At 39.2% G+C, this 21014-nt stretch overlaps 1 long non-coding RNA gene and 1 other non-coding gene across 2 annotated transcripts in view; one reads left to right on the top strand and one right to left on the bottom strand.

Annotated features, from left to right (window-relative positions):
* The window catches only part of LOC122222646, a 130504-nt gene that overhangs the window by 98335 nt on the left and 11155 nt on the right, over nucleotides 1–21014 (bottom strand). The gene's annotated exons all lie outside the window — the stretch shown is intronic.
* LOC122223303 lies at nucleotides 18947–19048 on the top strand. Its single transcript, XR_006204188.1, has one exon. It is a non-coding gene; the product is annotated as a U6 spliceosomal RNA (small nuclear RNA).

The following is a 21014-nucleotide window of genomic DNA, read 5'->3' as shown; positions in this document are numbered from 1 at the left end:
TTTGAGCAACAATATATGTAATAAGTAATGATGGATTATATTCATGACACAAAGTTGATGAAAATACTTAGCATTCCAATTAATCAATATGGAAGGAATGAAGTAAATAGGAAATCACCATTAGGCAAACACCATACCTAATAACTACTGCATAGAAGTACCATCAATAGATAATAAAATGAGCAGGCAAAAGTTATTATGGGAAAAAGGATATTTGCATAGTCTCAAACTATCTGCCTACAAGACATGAACTAATTACAAAGGCAAAAAGAATTACCTTACAGGGAAGAAACCTGGTGTCTTAATCAAGGCATCAAAGTGAATATCACCACTAATAAGGCATAGCAATATCATGTGCCCCTGATATGATACACCGAGAAGGGTACAGCCTAACCTCTGTGGTGTTCTTGAAAAAAATACATCATCTCACACTAGTCGTCAGAAAACATCAGACAAACCCAAATTGAGGGAAATTCTAGAAAATAACTGACCAGTACTCTCTAGAAGGTCATGAAAAACAAAGAAAGGAAACCATGGAGACATGACGACTAAATGCAGTGTGTGATCCTGGATTAGATCTGGGACCAGAGGGGTTTCTTCAACGTTAGTGGAAAAATTATTGAAATTCGAATAAGGTTCATAGATTAGTTAATAGTAGAGTGTCAATGTTAATAGCCCTATTATGCTGTGGAATAAGTATAAACATGAGAGAGAGCTGAGTAAAGGTTATACAGGAACTCTGTATTATTTTTGCCAGTCTTTTCTGTAAGTCGACACTTATTTAAAAATAAAAAAAAATTTTTAAGGATTTTTTTTAAGTGTTTAAGTGAACACATGTCTATGTGGCACATTTCTGAAGGGTATTACATGCATGATACCTTTTTGGACTGCTGGATTTAAGTTCTGTAGATATTAATGTGTAAATTCTGTAGGAAGAATATTGGATACCATGAAAACATCAGCAGAACAATACTTTGTTTAAAACCATTATACAATAAAATATAGCCTATTTGTTTAGATTGGTGGAAATAGGAATAATAATGTGACACTTGTGCTATTTCTGTTGTCAGAGCGATAACCATGACGTTCAAGTCAGTAAGTGGTCACTGGATGCATAGTTTGTGCTCAGAATTGAGCTGGGTCCTATTAAGTTCACAAAAATTTTTTTTTATTTTTTTTTAATGTTTATTTATTCTTGAGACAGACGGAGCATGAACAGGGGAGGGGCAGAGAGAGAGGGAGACACAGAATCTGAAACGGGCTCCAGGCTCTGAGCTGTCAGCATGGAGCCCGACGCGGGGCTCGAACCCACAAACTGTGAGATCATGACCTGAGCCGAAGTCGGATGCTTAACCGACTGAGCCACCCAGGCACCCCAAGTTCACAAAATTTTATTGGACACTTCATTCACACCACTGTAAATCCTTTTGGTGCCACCTCTTGGAGCTAATGCTTGCATGGCCAGCCTTAGCCAATAGGAAACAAAAACCAATGGATAAAACTTCCCCCTCTTGTCCCTCAAGCAAACTATTATGAAACACATTTAAAAGAATACCCTATCAAGACTGAGCACAAGTCACCCATAGGAATGGACAACTCAATAATGTATCACTGTATGAGCTTCCCCTCCCTGCCTGTTCAATTCCCCTGACCCCTCATTCTTGCTCAGTGGGATTACTTCGAAACAAACTACTTTTTAGCACTTTTTGTCATGGGCTGTGCTTTGAAGGAGTATAGGGGAGGGGATGGTGGAGACCTAAGCTAAGAAAAAGATACATGCTTGCCCTTAAGTACAAGTTGCAGACACAAATATGAAGAAGATACCAATCAGTGACAGTATATTACTAAGTGCATAAAATAGCCTTATAGATATTTACAAATGAGAATTCTACTCATTAAGCAACATGTTCCAGATGGAGATAGACTGTGATTCCCAAAGGAGTGATAACTCTTTGAGAGAGTGATAGACTAAGCAATGAGGATATCCTACATCCATGAACAGACAATTCAGGAGCCAAATCAAGTTGGGTTTTCTTTTTGCCACATGGAGAAAAGATTGTCAGAAGATTGCATACGCACTGCTCAAGGACTTATTTGTACATGAGCTCCTAAGGAAGTCCATTGCTAAAATTGCTAAAACTTTTAATGTTTATCTATTTTTGAGAGAGAGAGAGAGAGAGAGAGAGAGAAACAGAGCATGAGAGGGGGAGGGGCAGAGAGAGGAGACACAGAATCTGAAGCAGGTTCCAGGATCTGAGCTATCAGCCCAGAGCCTGACGCAGGGCTCGAACTCAGGAACTGGGAGATCATGACCTGAGCTGAGGCCGGATGCTTAGTGGACTGAGCCACCCAGGCTCCCAAGTCCTACAGTTTTTTAAAGAAGAGATCTCTTTTGATGAATACCAGATAGGAAAAAGTTGACTTATACAAAGAATGAAAAAGCAAAGGAGCCTAAAAAAAATACAATTTAGCAAAATTTCCATTCAATTTAATAAAAATACATTCAGCCAGGATTGGAGCCAAGATGGCAGAACAGCATGGAAGCTTTTTGTGTGTCTCGCGTCCATGAAATACAGCCAGGCCAACACTAAACCATCCTGCACACCTAGAAAACTGATCTGAGGATTAACACAACAATCTGCACAACCTGAACCACAGAATTCAAGAGGTATACGGCACAGAGAGGTGAACTTGGGGAGAGAGAAGCTGTGGAGGGCAGGGAGCCGCTTTTGCATGTGGAGAGAGGACAGAGACAGTGGGGGAGGGAAGAGAATACAGGAAAAGCACCCCCACAAAAGCAGCTGGAGAGAAAGTAGAAAAGTGGAAACAGCCGCAGGGACTGAACTAAAAAGGGAGAAAGGAGAAAGGAGAGAGTTTAAATTTCATTAACACTATAAGCAGGGGGAGCTCAGAGTCTGAACACCACAGCTCAATACCTGGCAGTGCTCTGATGGGAAGGGCGAATCCCCAGGAGCAGAGTGGAGTCCAGGGTTCTCCAGGCCACATGGGGAGAGGTGGTTCCCCTGCTGGGAGGACACCTGGTAGAGGCTGTGTGGGTCCCCCAAAGGCAAGGCCCCAGTGGACCTGGGAAAACAACCACATTCTCTGGTGCTGGAACAAGGTCATTAAGGGTGAAGCCTGGTGTGTGTTGTGTGTTGTGATTTTCCATAATCCCTGAAACACTCCTGCTACACTATCTCACAAACTTTTTCTGGGATAGGCTGGCACCCAGCCGCAGGCTCTGGGCATCAGCACCAGCACAGTCCTGCAAATGTCCCTGGGTGCAGACAGCACCCAGCCATTGCTCAGTGAGACCCTCCTGCAGAGGGGCAGAAGGAGACAAAGTTGCAGTCTCTCAGAAGTAAGGGGACAGGAAAAACAGCCATATCTGAGACAAAACTCAGGAAGGAGGTGCTACCTGGGTCTTGGTCACAGACTGTGTAAAAGCGGGGAGTGGATGGAAGCCAAAAACAAAGGAGGGGTGTGCAGTTGCTGATCGGGGAGAACAGAGTTCTGATACTAGAGACTGTGTAGCTGGGTAACACCATTTTAACCGCTCCCACTCATGCGCATGCACACCTGCAAGTGCCATAATAATCCACCCCAGTAAGCTAAGCAGCTCCATCTAGTGGAGAATGGAGCCATTACACTAAGCCCCGCCCAACTGGGTCAACCTTGCTCTTCAGGAACACAAGTCTCTCTGCCTGCATAGTGTATGGACTATAAAGCGCTTCATAGTTTGACTTCTAGGGGAAAACAAAGTAATTTCAGTAATATTTCAGTCTGTTTACTGGTCCATCTATTCAATTTTCTTTCTTCCTTTTATTTTCTTTTTTCCCTTTTCTCTTTTTTGTTTATTTTTCTAAATACAGAAAGAGAAAAACTCATTTTTATTTACAATTGTTATTAAAAATATTTTTCTTTGGGGCGCCTGGGTGGCTCAGTCGGTTGAGCGTCCGACTTCGGCTCAGGTCACGATCTCGCGGTCTGTGAGTTTGAGCCTTGCGTCGGGCTCTGGGCTGATGGCTCAGAGCCTGGAGCCTGCTTCCAATTCTGTGTCTCCCTCTCTCTCTGCCCCTCCCTCATTCATGCTCTGTCTCTCTCTGTCTCAAAAATAAATAAACGTTAAAAAAATAATATTTTTCTTTAATTTTTTTCTACTATATTTTTTACTTTTGTGTAAATTTTTTCAAATTCTATTTTACTTCCATCATTTCATTTTGGTCTACTTCAGTGTATTCATTTTTTCAAATTTTCAAAGGATTTCCTTTTTTTTTCTTCTTTCCCCTTTTTTCTCTAATGTATCAAGCCCCTTTTAACACCCAGACCAAAACAAACTTAGGATCTAGCATCATTTATTCGATTTTGTGTGTGTGTGTGTTTGTTTCTAATTTTTTAACTTTAATTTTTTTTACCCCATTAATTCCTTTTCTCCCTTCAAAATGATGAAACGAAGGAACTGACCCCAAAAGAAACAGCAGGAAGATACGACACCCAGGGACTTAACCAACACAGATACAAGCAAGACGTCTGAACCAGAATTTAGAATCACGATAATAGGAATACTAGCTGCAGTCGAAAATAGATTAGAATCCCTTTCTGCAGATATAAAAGAAGTCAAAGTTACTCAGGATGAAATAAAAAATGTAACTGAGCTGAAATCTCAAATGGATGCCACGGCCACAAGGATGAATGAGGCAGAACAGAGAATCAGCAATATAGAGGACAAAGTTATGGAGAATAATGAAGCAGAAGAAAAGAAGGAGATTAAGGTAAAAGAGCACAATGTAAGAAATAGAGAAATCAGTAACTCATTAAAAAGGAAAAACATCAGAATCATAGGGGTCCCAGGAAAGGAAGAGAGAGAAATAGGGGTAAAAGGGTTATGTGAGCAAATCATAGTGGAAAACTTTCCTAACCTGGGGAAAGACACAGACATCAAAATTCAGGAAGCACAGAGGACTCCCATTAGATTCAATAAAAACCGACCATCAACAAGGCATATCATAGTCAAATTCACAAAATACTCAGGCAAGGAGAGAATCATGAAAACAGCAAGGGAAAAAAAGTCCTTAACCTACGAGGGAAGACAGATCAGGTTTGCAGCAAGCCTATCCACGCAAACTTGGTAGGCCAGTAAGGAGTGGCAGGATATATTCAATGTGCTGAATCAGAAAAATATGCAGCCAAGAATTCTTTATCCAGGAAGGCTGTCATTCAAAATAGAAAGAGAGATAAAAAGTTTCCCATAAAAACAAAAATTAAAGGAGTGTGTGACCACCAAACCAGCCCTGCAAGAAATTTTAAGGGGGACTCTCTGAGGGGAGAAAAGATAGATACATAGATAGATAGATAGATAGATAGATAGATAGATAGATAGATACCAAAAGCAACAAAGACTAGAAAGGACCAGAGAACACCACCAGAAACTCCAACTCTACAAGCAACATAACGGCAATAAATTCATATCTTTCAATACTCACTCTAAACGTCAATGGACTCAATGCTCCAATCAAAAGACATAGGGTACAGAATGGATAAGAAAACAGGATCCATCTATATTCTGTTTACAAGACCCATTTTAGACCTAAAGACACCTTCAGATTGAAGGTAAGGGGATGGGGAACCATCTATCATGCTAATGGTCAACAAAAGAAAGTCAGAGTAGCCATACTTATATAAATCTAGACTTTAAAGACTGTATCAAGAGATGAAGGGAATTATATCATAATTAAGGGGTCTACCCACCAAGAAGACCTAACACTTGTAAACATTTATGCACCAAATGTAGGCTACCCAAATATATAAATCAATTAATCACAAACATAAAAAAAACCTCATTGATAGTAATACTATAATAGCAGGGGACTTCAACACCCCACTCACAGCAATGGGCAGATCATCTAATCAAAAAACCAACAAGGAAACAATGGCTTTGAATGACACTCTGGACCAGATGAACTTAACAGATATATTCAGAACATTTCATCCTAAAGCAGCGGAATATACATTCTTCTCTAGTCCACATGGAATGTTCTCCAGAATAGACCACATATGGGGACACAAATAAGCCCTCAACCAGTACAAAAAGATCAAGATCATACCGTGCATATTTTCAGACCACAACGCTATGAAACTCAAAATCAACCACAAGAAAAAATTTGGAGAGGTAACAAATACTTGGAGACTAAAGAACATCCTACTAAAGAACGAATGGGCTAACCAAGAAGGTAAAGAGGAAGTTAAAAAGTTCATGGAAGCCAATGAAAATGATAACACCACAACCCAAAACCTCTGGGATGCAGGAAAGGTGGTCATAAGAGAAAAGTATATAGCAATCCAGGCCTTCCTAAAGAAGGAAGAAAGATCTCAGATACACAATCTAAACTTACACCTTAAAGAGCTGGAAAAAGAACAGCAGATAAAACCCAAAACCAGTAGAAGACAGGAAGTAATAAAGATTAGAGCAGAAATTAATGCTATCGAAACAAACAAACAAAAAAAGCACATTAGAACAGATCAATGAAACCAGAAGCTGGTTCTTTGAAAGAATTAACAAAAATCAATAAAACCCTAGCCAGTTTGATCAAAAAGAAAAAGGACCCAAATAAATAAAATTGAGAATGAAAGAAGAGAGATCACAACCAACACAGCAGAAATAAAAACAATAATAAGAGAATATTATGAGCAATTATATGCCAATAAAATGGGAAATCTGGAAGAAATGGACAAATTCCTAGAAACAGATACACTACCAAAACTGAAACAGGAAGAAATAGAAAATTTGAATAGACCCATAACCAGTAAAGAAATCAAATTAGTAATCAAAAATCTCCCAAAAAACAAGAGTCAAGGGCCAGATGGCTTTCCAGGGGAATTCTACCAAACATTTAAGGAAGAGTTAACACCTATTCTCTTGAAGCTGTTCCAAAAAATAGAAATGGAAGGAAAATTTCCAAACTCTTTCTATGAAGCCAGCATTACATTGATTCCAAAACCACACAGAGACCCCACTAAAAAGGAGAACTATAGACCAATTTCCCTGATGAACATGGATGCAAAAATCCTCAACAAGATATTAGCCAACCAAATCCAACAATACATTAAAAAAATTATTCACCACGACCAAGTGGGATTCATACCTGGGATGCAGGGCTGGTTCAATATCCACAAAACAATCAATGTGATTCATCATATCAATAAAATAAAGGACAAGAACCATATGATCCTCTCAATAGATGCACAGAAAGCATTTGACAAAATACAGCATCCTTGATAAAAACCCTCAAGAAAGTAGGGATAGAAGGGTCATACCTCAAGATCATAAACGCCATATATGAAAGACCCAATGCTAATATCATCCTCAATTAGGAAAAACTGAGAGCTTTCCCCCTAAGGTCAGGAACAAGACAGGGATGTCCACTCTCGTCACTGTTATTCAACATAGTATTGGAAGTCTTAGCCTCTGCAATCAGACAACACAAAGAAATAAAAGGAATCCAAATCAGCCAGGAGGAGGTCAAACTTTCACTCTTCACAGATGTCATGATACTCTATATGGAAAACCCAAAAGATTCCACCAAAAAACTGCTACAACTGACTCATGAATTCAGCAAAGTCGCAGGATATAAAATCAATGCACAGAAATCGGTTGCATTCCTATACACCAATAATGAAACAACAGAAAGAGAAATCAAGGAATTGATCCCACTTACAATTTCACCAAAAAGCATAAAATATCTAGGAATAAATCTAACCAAAGAGGTGAAAAATCTATACACTGAAAACTATAGAAAGCTTATGAAAGAAATTGAAGAAGACACACAAAAAATGGACAAAGATTCCATGCTCCTGGATAGGAAGAACAAATATTGTTAAAATGTCAATACCAGCCAAAGAAATCTGCATATTCAATGCAATCCCTATCAAAATAACACCAGCATTCTTCACAGAGCTAGAACAAATAATCCTAAAATTTGTATGGAACCAGAAAAGACCCTGAATAGCCAAAGCAATCTTGAAAAAGAAAGTCAAAGCCAGAGGCATCACAATCCCGGGCTTCAAGCTACACTACAAAGCTGTAATCATCAAGACAGTATGGTACTGGCACAAAAACAGACACTCAGATCAGTGGAACAGAATAGAGAACCCAGAAATGGACCCACAAACATATGGCCAACTAATCTTTGACAAAGCAGGAAAGAATATCCAATGGAATAAAGACAGTCTCTTCAGCAAGTGGTGCTGGGAAAACTGGACAGCGACATGCAGAAAAATGAACCTGGACCACTTTCTCACACCATACACAAAAATAAACTCAAAATGGATGAAAGACCTAAATGTAAGACAGCAAGCCATCAAAATCCTTGAGGAGACAGCAGGCAAAAACTTCTTTAATCTTGGCTGCATCAACTTCCTACTCAACACGTCTCCAGAGGCAAGGGAAACAAAAGCAAAAATGAACCACTGGGACCTCATCAAAATAAAATGCTTCTGCACAGCGAAGGAAACAATCAGCAAAACTAAAAGGCAACCGACAGAATGGGAGAAGATATTTGCAAACGACATATCAGATAAAGGTTAGTATCCAAAATCTATAAAGAACTTCTCTATTTCAACACCCAAAAAACAAAGAATCCAGTGAAGAAATGGGCAAAAGACATGAATAGACACTTCTCCAAAGAAGACATTCAGATGGCCAACCAACATATGAAAAAATGCTCAATATCACTCATCATCAGGGAAATACAAATCAAAACCACAATGAGATATCACCTCACACGTGTCAGAATGGCTAACAGTAACAACTCAGGCAACAACAGATATTGGTGAGGATGTGGAGAAAGAGGATGTCTTTTGCACTGCTGGTGGGAATGCAAGCTGGTGCAGCCACTCTGGAAAATAGTATGGAGGTTTCTCAAAAAATTAAAAATAGGAGCGCCTGGGTGGCTCAGTCAGTAAAGCATCTGACTTCCACTCAGGTCATAATCTCAAGGTTGGTGAGTTCGAGCCCCACATCAGGCTCGGTGAGGACAGCTCAGAGCCTGGAGCCTGCTTCAGATTCTGTGTCTCCTTCTCTCTCTGCCCCTCTCCCGCTTGTGCTCTGTCTCTCTGTCTCTCAACGATGAATAAACGTTAAAAAACTTAAAAAAAAATTAGAACTACTACCCAGCAATTGCACTACTAGGTATTTATCCAAGGGATACAGGTATGCTGTTTCGAAGGGACACATGCACCCAATGTTTACGGCAGCACTATCAACAATAGCCAAAGTATGGAAAGAGCCCAAATGTCCATTGATGGATGAATGGATAAATAAGATGTGGTATATATATATATATACAATGGAGTATTATTCGGCAATCAGAAAGAATGAAATCTTGCCATCTGCAACTACGTGGATGGAACTAGAGGGTATTATGCTAAGTGAAATTAGTCAGAGAAAGACAAATATCATATGACTTCACTCATATGAGGACTTTAAGACACAGGACAGATGAACATAAGGGAAGGGAAACAAAAATAATATAAAAACAGGGAGGGGGACAAAACATCACAGACTCTTAAATATGGAGAACAACAGAGGGTTGTGGGAGTGGGGATGGGCTAAATGGGTAAGGGGCATTATGGAATCTACTCCTGAAATCATTGTTGCACTATATGCGAACTAATTCAGATGTAAATTAAAAAAATAAAATTAAAAAAAAATTCAGACTGGAATACAATCTAAACAATCTACAATAAACTATCATTATTCCAGTTAAAAAACAAAACAAAACAAAATAAAACAAAACAATGGTACATGATTTTTCAAACTACGTAATATATTTTCGATAAAGCAGACAAGTACTCTGCTAATATTAGAAACCACAAGTTTCAGTTTAAAGGGAAAAAAGTTACCAAAATAAAATACAAGACATTAATAAAAATATTGTCAACTTAAATTATAGTTGAAAATAGTAATATATGCTCATAATTTTATTTGTACTTTTTACTACTTTCTGTACCCTAAAAGTTCTAGAACCTATGAAGCCCATGTGCCACAGCCATACCTTCCATCTACATCTTGATTTCTAAAACCAGCCCAGTAAACAGAACCAGGGCCTCTTGAAGAACTGGATCATTTTAGGTGTAAGGCAGGCAATTTACAAAACAAGCTGGGATATCTTGTTGTTCCAGAAAGACCAATGCCAGCACATCATCTACTGAAGCAAGACGAAGGGGATGACCAGCCACCAAATGAGAATGATTTTGGCACCAAGAGGCCTAATAAAGGCAAATGAATATTTTTAAAAAATCTTTGGAACCACAGTATATGAGGAGAGTAAAAGGAAGAGAGAAGGGGAGCTCATTTGTCCACGGAGGGGTTTACCATTACACTAAAACCCTGCTATGACAATTGATAATCAAAGGTAAAGTACTAACCATGGATCCTGACACATTTGTTGTCTATACCCCAGTTGAGGCAGGAAAACTCTTTATGAAAGAATGCTATCTAAGAAATAAAAAAGAACGGAGGTATTAAAAAATCACTATGCTGTAAACCCCCCAAAAGCAAACTGTTGTAGACAAAACTGGTCAATGGATACCACAACCATTACTAGTGAGTGGCTAATGGAAAAAAAAAATGCATTTGCAGTGAAGAGGTCAGTCCGTTACAACATTCAAGACTGGCATCACTGGCAATGGCTGCTCACAAGGATTACATGCCCAGTGTGGTACAACGTGAAGCACGTGGCTGGCAAGTAGCTTCCAGCTTATCATGGAGAATATAGGGGATAGAGTCACAAGTTAAATGGCACCTTGTGGAAACACACAAGACAGGACACAGGTGTTCCACAGCTGGTTTGTGACATTGGAAAGTCAGGGTCAGGGGAGGAAATAGGTAACAGTTCTAGACCAAGTGAGGTTACAGGCATAAGGAGGCACACATCGTGATTGCATTTTTGTTGGAAAAATATACTCTCAGCAGATTGAGTATTGGTTAAAGAAATCTGGTCTTTGCCTGCGAGCAGATAATCAGGAGCTCTTGTTAATTGACTCAAGGGTAATGATTGAGCCTGGTGTAACAAAGGCAATAGCTAACAAAGAAAAGTAATAATTGTGACAATGTATATTTTACTCAGACATGTTTATATGTACAGACATGGTTATCATTTTGCCATATTTGCTTTAATAATTAAATAAAGACAGTGTATGTTGGCTGAAAGAGGTGATTGTAGTACGTTTTTCAGTATATTGGACTATTTTAATTAAATCTTAAAATGTTTCAGAAAAAAAATACATTCGGCCCTACTGATACTAAAAACAATTTTTTTACAAAGCAGCTGCCTAACAATTTATGCCAATTGTATCACTTTATATTTGGCACACTGAACTTTAGTTGCTCTCTTCTCCTGTTTTCTTTCTTTTGGTAATGTTCATGTGTTTTCTTTAAAAGATCTATTAGCTACTTTCCTTAAAAAGAAAAATTAGGGGGGCGCCTGGGTGGCTCAGTCGGTTAAGCGTCCGACTTCGGCTCAGGTCACGATCTCGCGGTCCGTGAGTTCGAGCCCCGCGTCAGGCTCTGGGCTGACAGCTCAGAGCCTGGAGCCTGCTTCAGATTCTGTGTCTCCCTCTCATTCTGACCCTCCCCCATTCATGCTCTGTCTCTCTCTGTCTCAAAAATAAATAAATAAAAAAAATTTAAAAAAAAAAAAAAGAAAAAAAAAAAAAAAGAAAAATTAGGAACTGTGAAACAAAATTATAGTGAACCAATACCCAAGTTCCTTGCCAGTCTGAAAAGTCAACTGAAAAAACAGTCAACAACCAAGCATGTATTTTAAGCCCAGTCTTTAAGAAATCCAGCAAGGTTTTGGGGCGCCTTGGTTAAGCATCCGACTTTGGCTCAGGTCATGATCTGATAGTTTGTGAGTTCGATCCCCACGTTGGGCTCTGTGCTGACAGCTCAGAGCCTGGATCCTGCTTCGGATTCTGTGTCTCCCTCTCTCTCTGTCCCACCCCTGCTTGTGCTCTGTCTCTCAAAAATGAATAAACGTCTAAAAATTTTTTTTAAAAAGACAAAAGAAATCGAGCAAGGTTTTGAAGATCTGCAAGACAGCCACTTCTCTTGGAATGAACAGCCCCTACCAGGTGTGGTAAACACATATACAAAGGATTTAGGTATAAATGAAAAAGAAATGTTAACATGAAAAATAAAGTCTGAGAGAGTTTACTCTTAATACCTCCACATTTAACATACCTGAGGAGGATGACTTTTTAAGTTTTTAAATCCCAACACCGTAAGACAAGTGTTGCTCAACATGTGAAATCAGGTTTCATTTAGCCTTTTCAATCTCTCAAACTATGGGATGCAAGCCTTTGGGAAATCTAACCACCATATACAGTTACAGAGTTTGTGTACTGCACAAATGTACCTCGCCAAAGGGGATGTGAAAGCCAAGTAGGGCTGGGCCCAGGAAAAGTCACAAATCTAAATATATATATGTAAGACTGTACACAATTTAAGGAGATCTCAAACCCTATGAAGCCCAGGACACAAGTTCAGAACCTTTTCTTCTATTCATTTCTACCCAAATAAATGAGGTTTGCATTTTACCATATTGAGACTTTGTTGTTGAGTCAATTGTACCTCAGGCATAAAACTAATTACAAATGTGCCTTTTTCAAGGTAAAAGAAAATTTATCTTTACCAGGTTAATTAATTATTTTGTCCTTTGTTACAAAACTGATTTTTATCTAAATAAGATCTTAAGACAGTAACTCTCAAGTATTTTCTCTTGACTTCTCTTCCACTACATGAAAGGGTCACTCTCTGGCCTTTATAAATTTAATAAAAAGCTAACACTACAGAAAGCATATCTAGGAGTAAAAGTTTCAACATTTATAACTTCATGATATCTACTTTCTTTCATTTTAAAGTTTCATTCAAATAAGCAAAATTTATCAATTGAAGCTATCAGTTACAACAGCTTAAATGAATGAAATGACACAGGAACATACTCTTAGATACATACACTCATCTGTCAAAGTCAACTGATTTAATGAAAATATTTGACAAGAAAAGGAACAAAAGCATCACACTTAATTTCAGGATGCAGCTATAAATTTAAACTCAATTCTATGTGACATCACCACCCCATTCTTCAGTACAAAGAAGTCCCCAATGTCACAGCTAAAAGATCTTCCACAATAAAAAGTTTTTGTTAATATCTGATTTTCTCAAAACACTGTTAAAGTAATGTAAATAGATCTTTTTAAGTGTATTGTAAAAATACAAAAAAGAACAGGAGAGTACTTCTGTTTCAGGCAAAATAACTTAGGAGGCTGGATAACTTAAGAAAAACTCCTGGGACAGATGCTGAAAAGTTCTGGATAAAATGTTTGTTTTGTTTTTTTAATCTCTTTACAATCATGGTTGGGCACTATGAAGAAACACTACACAAGCAAAAATGAAGCAAGAACGTAAATTAAGTGAGATAGCTAAGTGTAAGAGCTAACAGTTACCACTGATGCTTCTGATGATCAATGCTAGTGGATTCCAGCTTTTTGGTCTTTATGCAAATAAGAACACTGGAAAAAAGAAAAGAAAACGTGGGACCTAACATGACAGGTGAGATGAGAGGAGATGAGATGAAACCCAAAACTCCCTCGAAAATAAGATGAACACAGAAGCAGATAGGAAGGAAATATGTCTATTTTACCTTAGCTCTGGGAGAAGGAAAGATTCTTCTGGGAGTTTCTCCAAAAGCTGGCCCTGCATGCACAAACAAAATCTGTAGCGTCCTTGGGTGTGAAAAACTCCAAGGTGCGAATTTAATTTAAAACATTCCCAGATTCTAGAAGATGGCGGCGAAGGAGGATGCTGGTCTCACCACATCCTGCTGATCACTTAGATTCCACCTACATCTGCCTAATTTACCCCAATAATCACCAGAAGACTAGCAGAACAGACTCTCCGGAGCCAAGCGTAGACGAGAGGCCCACGGAAGAGGGTAGGAAGGGTGGAGGGGCAATGCGCGCTACACGGACTGGCGGGAGGGAGCTGGGGTGGCGGAGGGGCAGCCAGCCCACCAGGCAAGGCAGAGCCCCCGAGTCCGGCTTGCAAAAGTGGAGGGGCTGGACGGAGTGTGTTCTGACAGCCAGTGGGACTTAACATCTGGAATGTTATACGTCATCAGCTCTGCTCGGAGAGCGGGAGAGAGAGTTGTTGAGCCCCGGAGGACAGAACTCAGCTTGGCAGGGAACAAAGGCGGTGGGAATCACCGGCTCCCTCGCCCATCCTCCAGCCAAAATCCCAAAGGGAACCAGTTCCTGCCACGGAAATTGTTTGAACCGCGCAAACACCCAACACTGTGCATCTGTGGATCCATCCCTCTGGCGGGTCTGCCTCCCTCCCGGTGCTGCAGGGCCCCTCCTGAAGCGGACCACCGAAGGCAAAGAGAGCTGAGCCTACCCCTCCTGCCCCTGTGCACCTTGCGGATCCACCCCAGCTAATACGCCAGATCCCACTGAAGCAGCACCACAAGCCTGGCAGTGTGCAAGTAGCCCAGACAGAGGCCACACCACTCCAAGTGAGTCCTGCCCCTGGGAGAGGGGAAGATAAGGTACACACCAGTCTGACTGTGGCCCCCAACAGCAGGCTGGGGGCACACATCAGATCTGACTGTGGCCCTGTTTACCAACTCAAGTTACTCCAGACAGCACAGAGGAAGAGCCTTGCAGTTCCACACCACCCCAGAGACTATCCAAAATGATGAAACGGAGGAATTCTCCTCAAAAGAAACTCCAGGAAGTAGCGACAGCTAATGAACTGATCAAAAACGATTTAAGCAATATAGCAGAAAATGAATTTAAAATAATAGTCATAAAATTAGTCGCTGGGCTTGAAAAAAGTATAGAGGACAGCAGAGAATCTATTACTACAGAGATCAAAGGACTAACAAACAGCCAGGAGGAGCTAAAAAATGCTATAAATGAGCTGCAAAATAAAATGGAGGCGACCACAGCTCGGGTTGAAGAGGCAGATGAGAGAATAGGTAAACTAGAAGATAAAATTATGGAAAAAGAAGAAGCTGAGAAAAAGAGAGATAAAAAAAATCCAGGAGTATGAGGGGAGAATTAGAGAACTAAGTGACATGATTAAGGGAAATAATGTACGCATAACTGGGATTCCAGAGGAGGAAGAGAGAGGGAAAGGAGCTGAAGGTGTACCTGAAGAAATCATAGCTGAGAACTTCCCTGAACTGGGGAAGGAAAAAGGCATTGAAATCCAAGAGGCACAGAGAACTCCCCTCAGACGTAACTTGAATCGATCTTCTGCATGACGTATCATAGTGAAACTGGGAAAATACAAGGATAAAGAGAGAATTCTGGAAGCAGCTAGGGATAAACATGCTCTAACATATAAAGGGAGACAGATAAGACTCATGACAGATCTGTCTATTGAAACTTGGCAGGCCAGAAAGGAATGGCAGGAAATCTTCAATGTGATGAACAGAAAAATATGCAGCCTAGAATCCTTTATCCAGCAAGTCTGTCATTCAGAATAGGAGAGATAAAGGTCTTCCCAAACAAAAACTGAAGGGATTCATCACCACTAAACCAGCCCTACAAGAGATCCTAAGGGGGATCCTGTCAGACAAAGTACCAGAGACATCACTGCAAGCATGAAACCTACAGATCACAATGACTCTAAACCCATATCTTTCAATAATAACACTGAAGGTAAATGGACTAAATGCTCCAACCAAAAGACATAGGGTATCAGAATGGATAAAAAAAAAAAAAAAACAAGACCCATCTATTTGCTGTCTACAAGAGACTCATTTTAGACCTGAGGACACCTTCAGATTGAAAGTGAGGGGATGGAGAACTATCTATCATGCTACTGGAAGTCAAAAGAAAGCTGGAGTAGCCATACTTATATCAGACAAACTAGACTTCAACTTAAAGGCTGTAACAAGAGATGAAGAAGGGCATTATATAATAATTACAGGGTCTATCCATCAGGAAGAGCTAACAATTATAAATGTCTATGCGCCAAATACAGGAGCCCCCAAGTATATAAAACAATTAATCACAAACATAAGCAACCTTATTGATAAGAATGTGGTAATTGCAGGGGACTTTAATACTCCACTTACAACATTGGATAGATCCTCTAGACACAGGATCAATAAGGAAAAAAGGGCCCTGAATGATACACTGGATCAGATGGACTTGATAGACATATTTAGAACTCTGCATGCCAAAGCAACAGAATATACTTTCTTCTCGAGTGCACATGGAACCTTCTCCAAGATAGATCACATACTGGGTCACAAAAGAGCCCTTCATAAGTATACAAGAATTGAGATCACACCATGCATACTTTCTGACCACAATGCTATGAAGCTTGAAATCAACCACAAGAAAAATCTGGAAAACCTCCAAAAGCATGGAGGTTAAAGAACACCCTACTAAAGAATGAATGGGTCAACCAGGCAATTAGAGAAGAAATTAAACAATATATGGAAACAAATGAAAATGAAAATACAACAATCCAAACGCTTTGGATGCAGTGAAGGCAGTCCTGAGAGGAAAATACATTGCAATCCAGGCCTATCTCAAGAAACAAGAAAAATCCCAAACACAAAATCTAACAGCACACCTAAAGGCAATAGAAGCAGAACAGCAAAGACACCCAAATCTGGCAGAAGAAGAGAAATAATAAAGATCAGAGCAGAAATAAACAATATAGTATCTAAAAAAACTGTAGAGGAGATCAATGAAACCAAGAGTTGGTTTTTTGAAAAATAAACAAAATGGATAAACCTCTAGCCAGGCTTCTCAAAAAGAAAAGGGAGATGACCCAAAAAGATAAAATCATGAATGAAAATGGAATTATTACAACCAATCCCTCAGAAATACAAGCAATTATCAGGGAATACTATGAAAAATTATATGCCAAAAAACTGGACAACCTGGAAGAAATGGACAAATTCCTAAACACCCACACACTTCCAAAACTCAAACAGGAAGAAATAGAAAGCTTGAACAGACCCATAACCAGCGAAGAGATTGAATCAGTTATCAAAAATCTCCCAACAAATAAGAGTCCAGGACCAGATGGCTTCCCAGGGGAATTCTACCAGACATTTAAAGCAGAGATAATACCTATCCTTCTCAAGCTATTCCAAAAAATAGAAAGGGAAGGAAAACTTCCAGACTCATTCTATGAAGCCAGCATTACTTTGATTCCTAAACCAGACGGAGACCCAGTAAAAAAGAGAACTACAGGCCAATATCCCTGATGAATATGGATGCAAAAATTCTCAATAAGATACTAGCAAATTGAATTCAACAGCATATAAAAAGAATTATTCACCATGACCAAGTGGGATTCATTCCTGGGCTGCAGGGCTGGTTCAACATTCGAAAATCAATCAATGTGATACATCACATTAATAAAAGAAAAGATAAGAACCATATGATCCTGTCAATCGATGCAGAAAAAGCATTTGACAAAATTCAGCATCGTTTCTTAATGAAAACCCTCGAGAAAGTCGGGATAGAAGGAAAATACTTAAACATCATAAAAGCCATTTATGAAAAGCCCACAGCTAATATCATCCTCAATGGGGAAAAACTGAGAGCTTTCCCCCTGAGATCAGGAACATGACAGGGATGTCCACTCTCACGGCTGTTGTTTAACATAGTGTTGGAAGTTCTAGCATCAGCAATCAGACAATAAAAGGAAATCAAAGGCAACAAAATTGGCAAAGACAAACTCAAGCTTTCACTTTTTGCAGATGACATGATACTATACATGGAAAACCCGATAGATTCCACCAAAATTCTGCTAGAACTGATACATGAATTCAGCAAAGTCGCAGGATACAAAATCAATGTACAGAAATCAGTTGCATTCTTATACACTAACAATGAAGCAATAGAAAGACAAATAAAGAAACTGATCCCATTAACAATTGCACCAAGAATCATAAAATACCTAGGAATAAACCTGACCAAAGATGTAAAAGATCTGTATGCTGAAAACTATAGAAAGCTTATGAAGGAAACTGAAGAAGATATAAGGAAATGGAAAAACATTCCGTGCTCATGGATTGATGAATAAATATTGTTAAAATGTCAATACTACCCAAAGCTATGTACACATTCAATGCAATCCCAATCAAAATTGCACCAGCATTCTTCTCAAAGCTAGAACAAGCAATCCTAAAATTTGTATGGAACCACAAAAGGCCCCGAATAGCCAAAGTAATTTTGAAGAAGAAGACCAAAGCAGGAGGCATCACAATCCCAGACTTTAGCCTCTACTACAAAGCTGTCATCATCAAGACAGCATGGTATTGGCACAAAAACAGACACATAGACCAATGGAATAGAATAGAAACCCCAGAACTAGACCCACAAAAGTATGGCCAACTCATCTTTGACAAAGCAGGAAAGAACATCCAATGGAAAAAAGACAGTCTCTTTAACAAATGGTGCTGGGAGAACTGGACAGCAACATGCAGAAGGATGAAACTAGACCACTTTCTTACATCATTTACAAAAAGAAACTCAAAATGGATAAAGGACCTAAATATGAGACAGGAAACCATCAAAACCCCAGAAGAGAAAGCAGGGAAAAACCTCTCTGACCTTAGCCATAGCAATTTCTTACTTGACACATCCCCAAAGGCAAGGGAAACAAAAGCAAAAATGAACTATTGGGACCTCATGAAGATAAAAGCTTCTGCACAGCAAAGGAAACAATCAACAAAACTAAAAGGCAACTGACAGAATGGGAAAAGATATTTGCAAATGACATATCAGACAAAGGGCTAGTATCCAAAATTTATAAAGAGCTCACCAAACTCCACACCCGAAAAACAAATAATCCAGTGAAGAAATGGGCAGAAAACCTGAATAGATACTTCTCTAAAGAAGACATCCGGATGTACTCGCTTCAGCAGCACATACACTAAAATTGGAACAATACACAGAAGATTAGCATGGACCCTGCGCAAGGATGACATGCAAAGAAGACATCCAGATGGCCAACAGGCACATGAAAAGATGCTCAATGTCACTCCTCATCAGGGAAATACAAATCAAAACCACACTCAGGTATCACCTTATGCCAGTCAGAGTGGCTAAAATGAACAAAACAGGAGACTATAGATGCTGGAGAGGATGTGGAGAAATGGGAACCCTCTTGCACTGTTGGTGGGAATGCAAACTGGGGCAGCCGCTCTGGAAAACAGTGTGGAGGTTCCTCAAAAAATTAAAAATAGACCTACCCTATGACCCAGCAGTAGCACTGCTAGGAATTTACCCAAGGGATACAGGAGTACTGATGCATAGGGGCACTTGTACCCCAATGTTTATAGCAGCACTCTCAATAGCTAAATTATGGAAAGAGCCTAAATATCCATCAACTGATGAATGGATAAAGAAATTGTGGTTTATATACACAATGGAATACTACGTGGCAATGAGAAAGAATGAAATATGGCCTTTTGTAGCAACGTGGATGGAACTGGAGAGTATTTGCTAAGTGAAATAAGTCATACAGAGAAGGACAGATACCATATGTTTTCACTCCTATGTGGATCCTGAGAAACTTAAGAGAAGACCATGGGGGAGGGGAAGAAGAAAAAAATGGTTAGAGAGGGAGGGAGCAAAAACATAAGAGACTCCTAAAAACTGAGAACAAACTGAAGGTTTATGGGTGGTGGAAGGCAGGGGTGAGTGAGTGATGAGTATTGAGGGCACCTGTTGGGATGAGCACTGGGTGTTGTATGGAAACAAATTTGACAATAAATTTCATAAAAAAATAAAAAACAAAAAACATTCCCAATGAGGCACCTGGGTGGCTCAGTTGGTTAAGCGTCCAACTTTGGCTCAGGTCATGATCTTGCTGTCCAACTTTGGCTCAGGTCATGAGTTTGAGCCCAGGCATTGGGCTCTGTGCTGACAGTTCAGAGCCTGGAGCCTACTTCAGACTGTGTGTCTCCCTCTCTCTCTGCCCCTCCCCATCTTGCTCTCTCTCTCTCTCAAAAATAAATAAACATTAAAAAAAAAAAAAAAACACTCCCAAGTGACTGGCAGAAATAAATGCAAATCCTAGTCTACCCTGAAGTCTGGCTCCCAAGAATTCACAGATAAAGCAAATATGAAATTAAGACAAAAAATCCCTTAGGTACAAGAGAAAAAAAATCAGCATATGTGACTTAACACTCAAACAGAACACAACCATTTCAGACTCACAGTGACTGGAAATAATTTACTGACTACATTTAAATATAAAAAGATAGTACTTAAAGTATGAACAGGCGTATTTCATAAGTAGAGTGTCTAGAAATTTAAAACATATCATTGGATTTGGAAACTCAATAATGAGATAAAAGAGAAGATTAGATGTGGCTGAAGAAAGAATTATTATCAAAGATAATTTTGAAGAAATTACTCAGGATGAAGGAAAGAATAGACGAAAAATATAAAAAGAAATGTAATAGATATTGAGAACAGAGGGAGAATGTTTAACACATCTCTACTAAGACTACCAGAAGAAACAAATAAATAATATAGGAATGAGGCAATGTTCAAAAACATAATAGCTGAAAATTTTCCAACACTAATAAAAGGCACAAATTCTCAGATTCAAGGATCCCGATGAGTCCTAAAAAAGCTTAAAGAGATTCACAACTAAACATTACAGAACAATGAAGGGAAGGTCTTAAATACAGCTAGAGGCAAAGATTACCCTAAAGAAATTAGTGTAACTGACTTCTAAAACTCACAAGACCTACTCCAGGAAGAAGTAAAATGGACTCCCCCCAAAACTGATTTGTGATGCAAAAATCAATGGTGAGCAAAATAAGCAGAAAGTGCATAAGAAAATCTAAGCTACTATTGACTGTATAATGCAGCAACAACTGTACTGAAATGTGGGGTTAAATATAGACAAGTAAAATAAAAAATAATAGTATATAATTTGGGTGATGAGCAAAAACAGTGATTAA

Source organism: Panthera leo, chromosome B3 (assembly GCF_018350215.1).
Source record: "Panthera leo isolate Ple1 chromosome B3, P.leo_Ple1_pat1.1, whole genome shotgun sequence".
Taxonomy (NCBI): domain Eukaryota; kingdom Metazoa; phylum Chordata; class Mammalia; order Carnivora; family Felidae; genus Panthera; species Panthera leo.
Note: the sequence above shows the minus strand (reverse complement) of the source record. Positions and strands in the feature narration are given on the sequence as shown.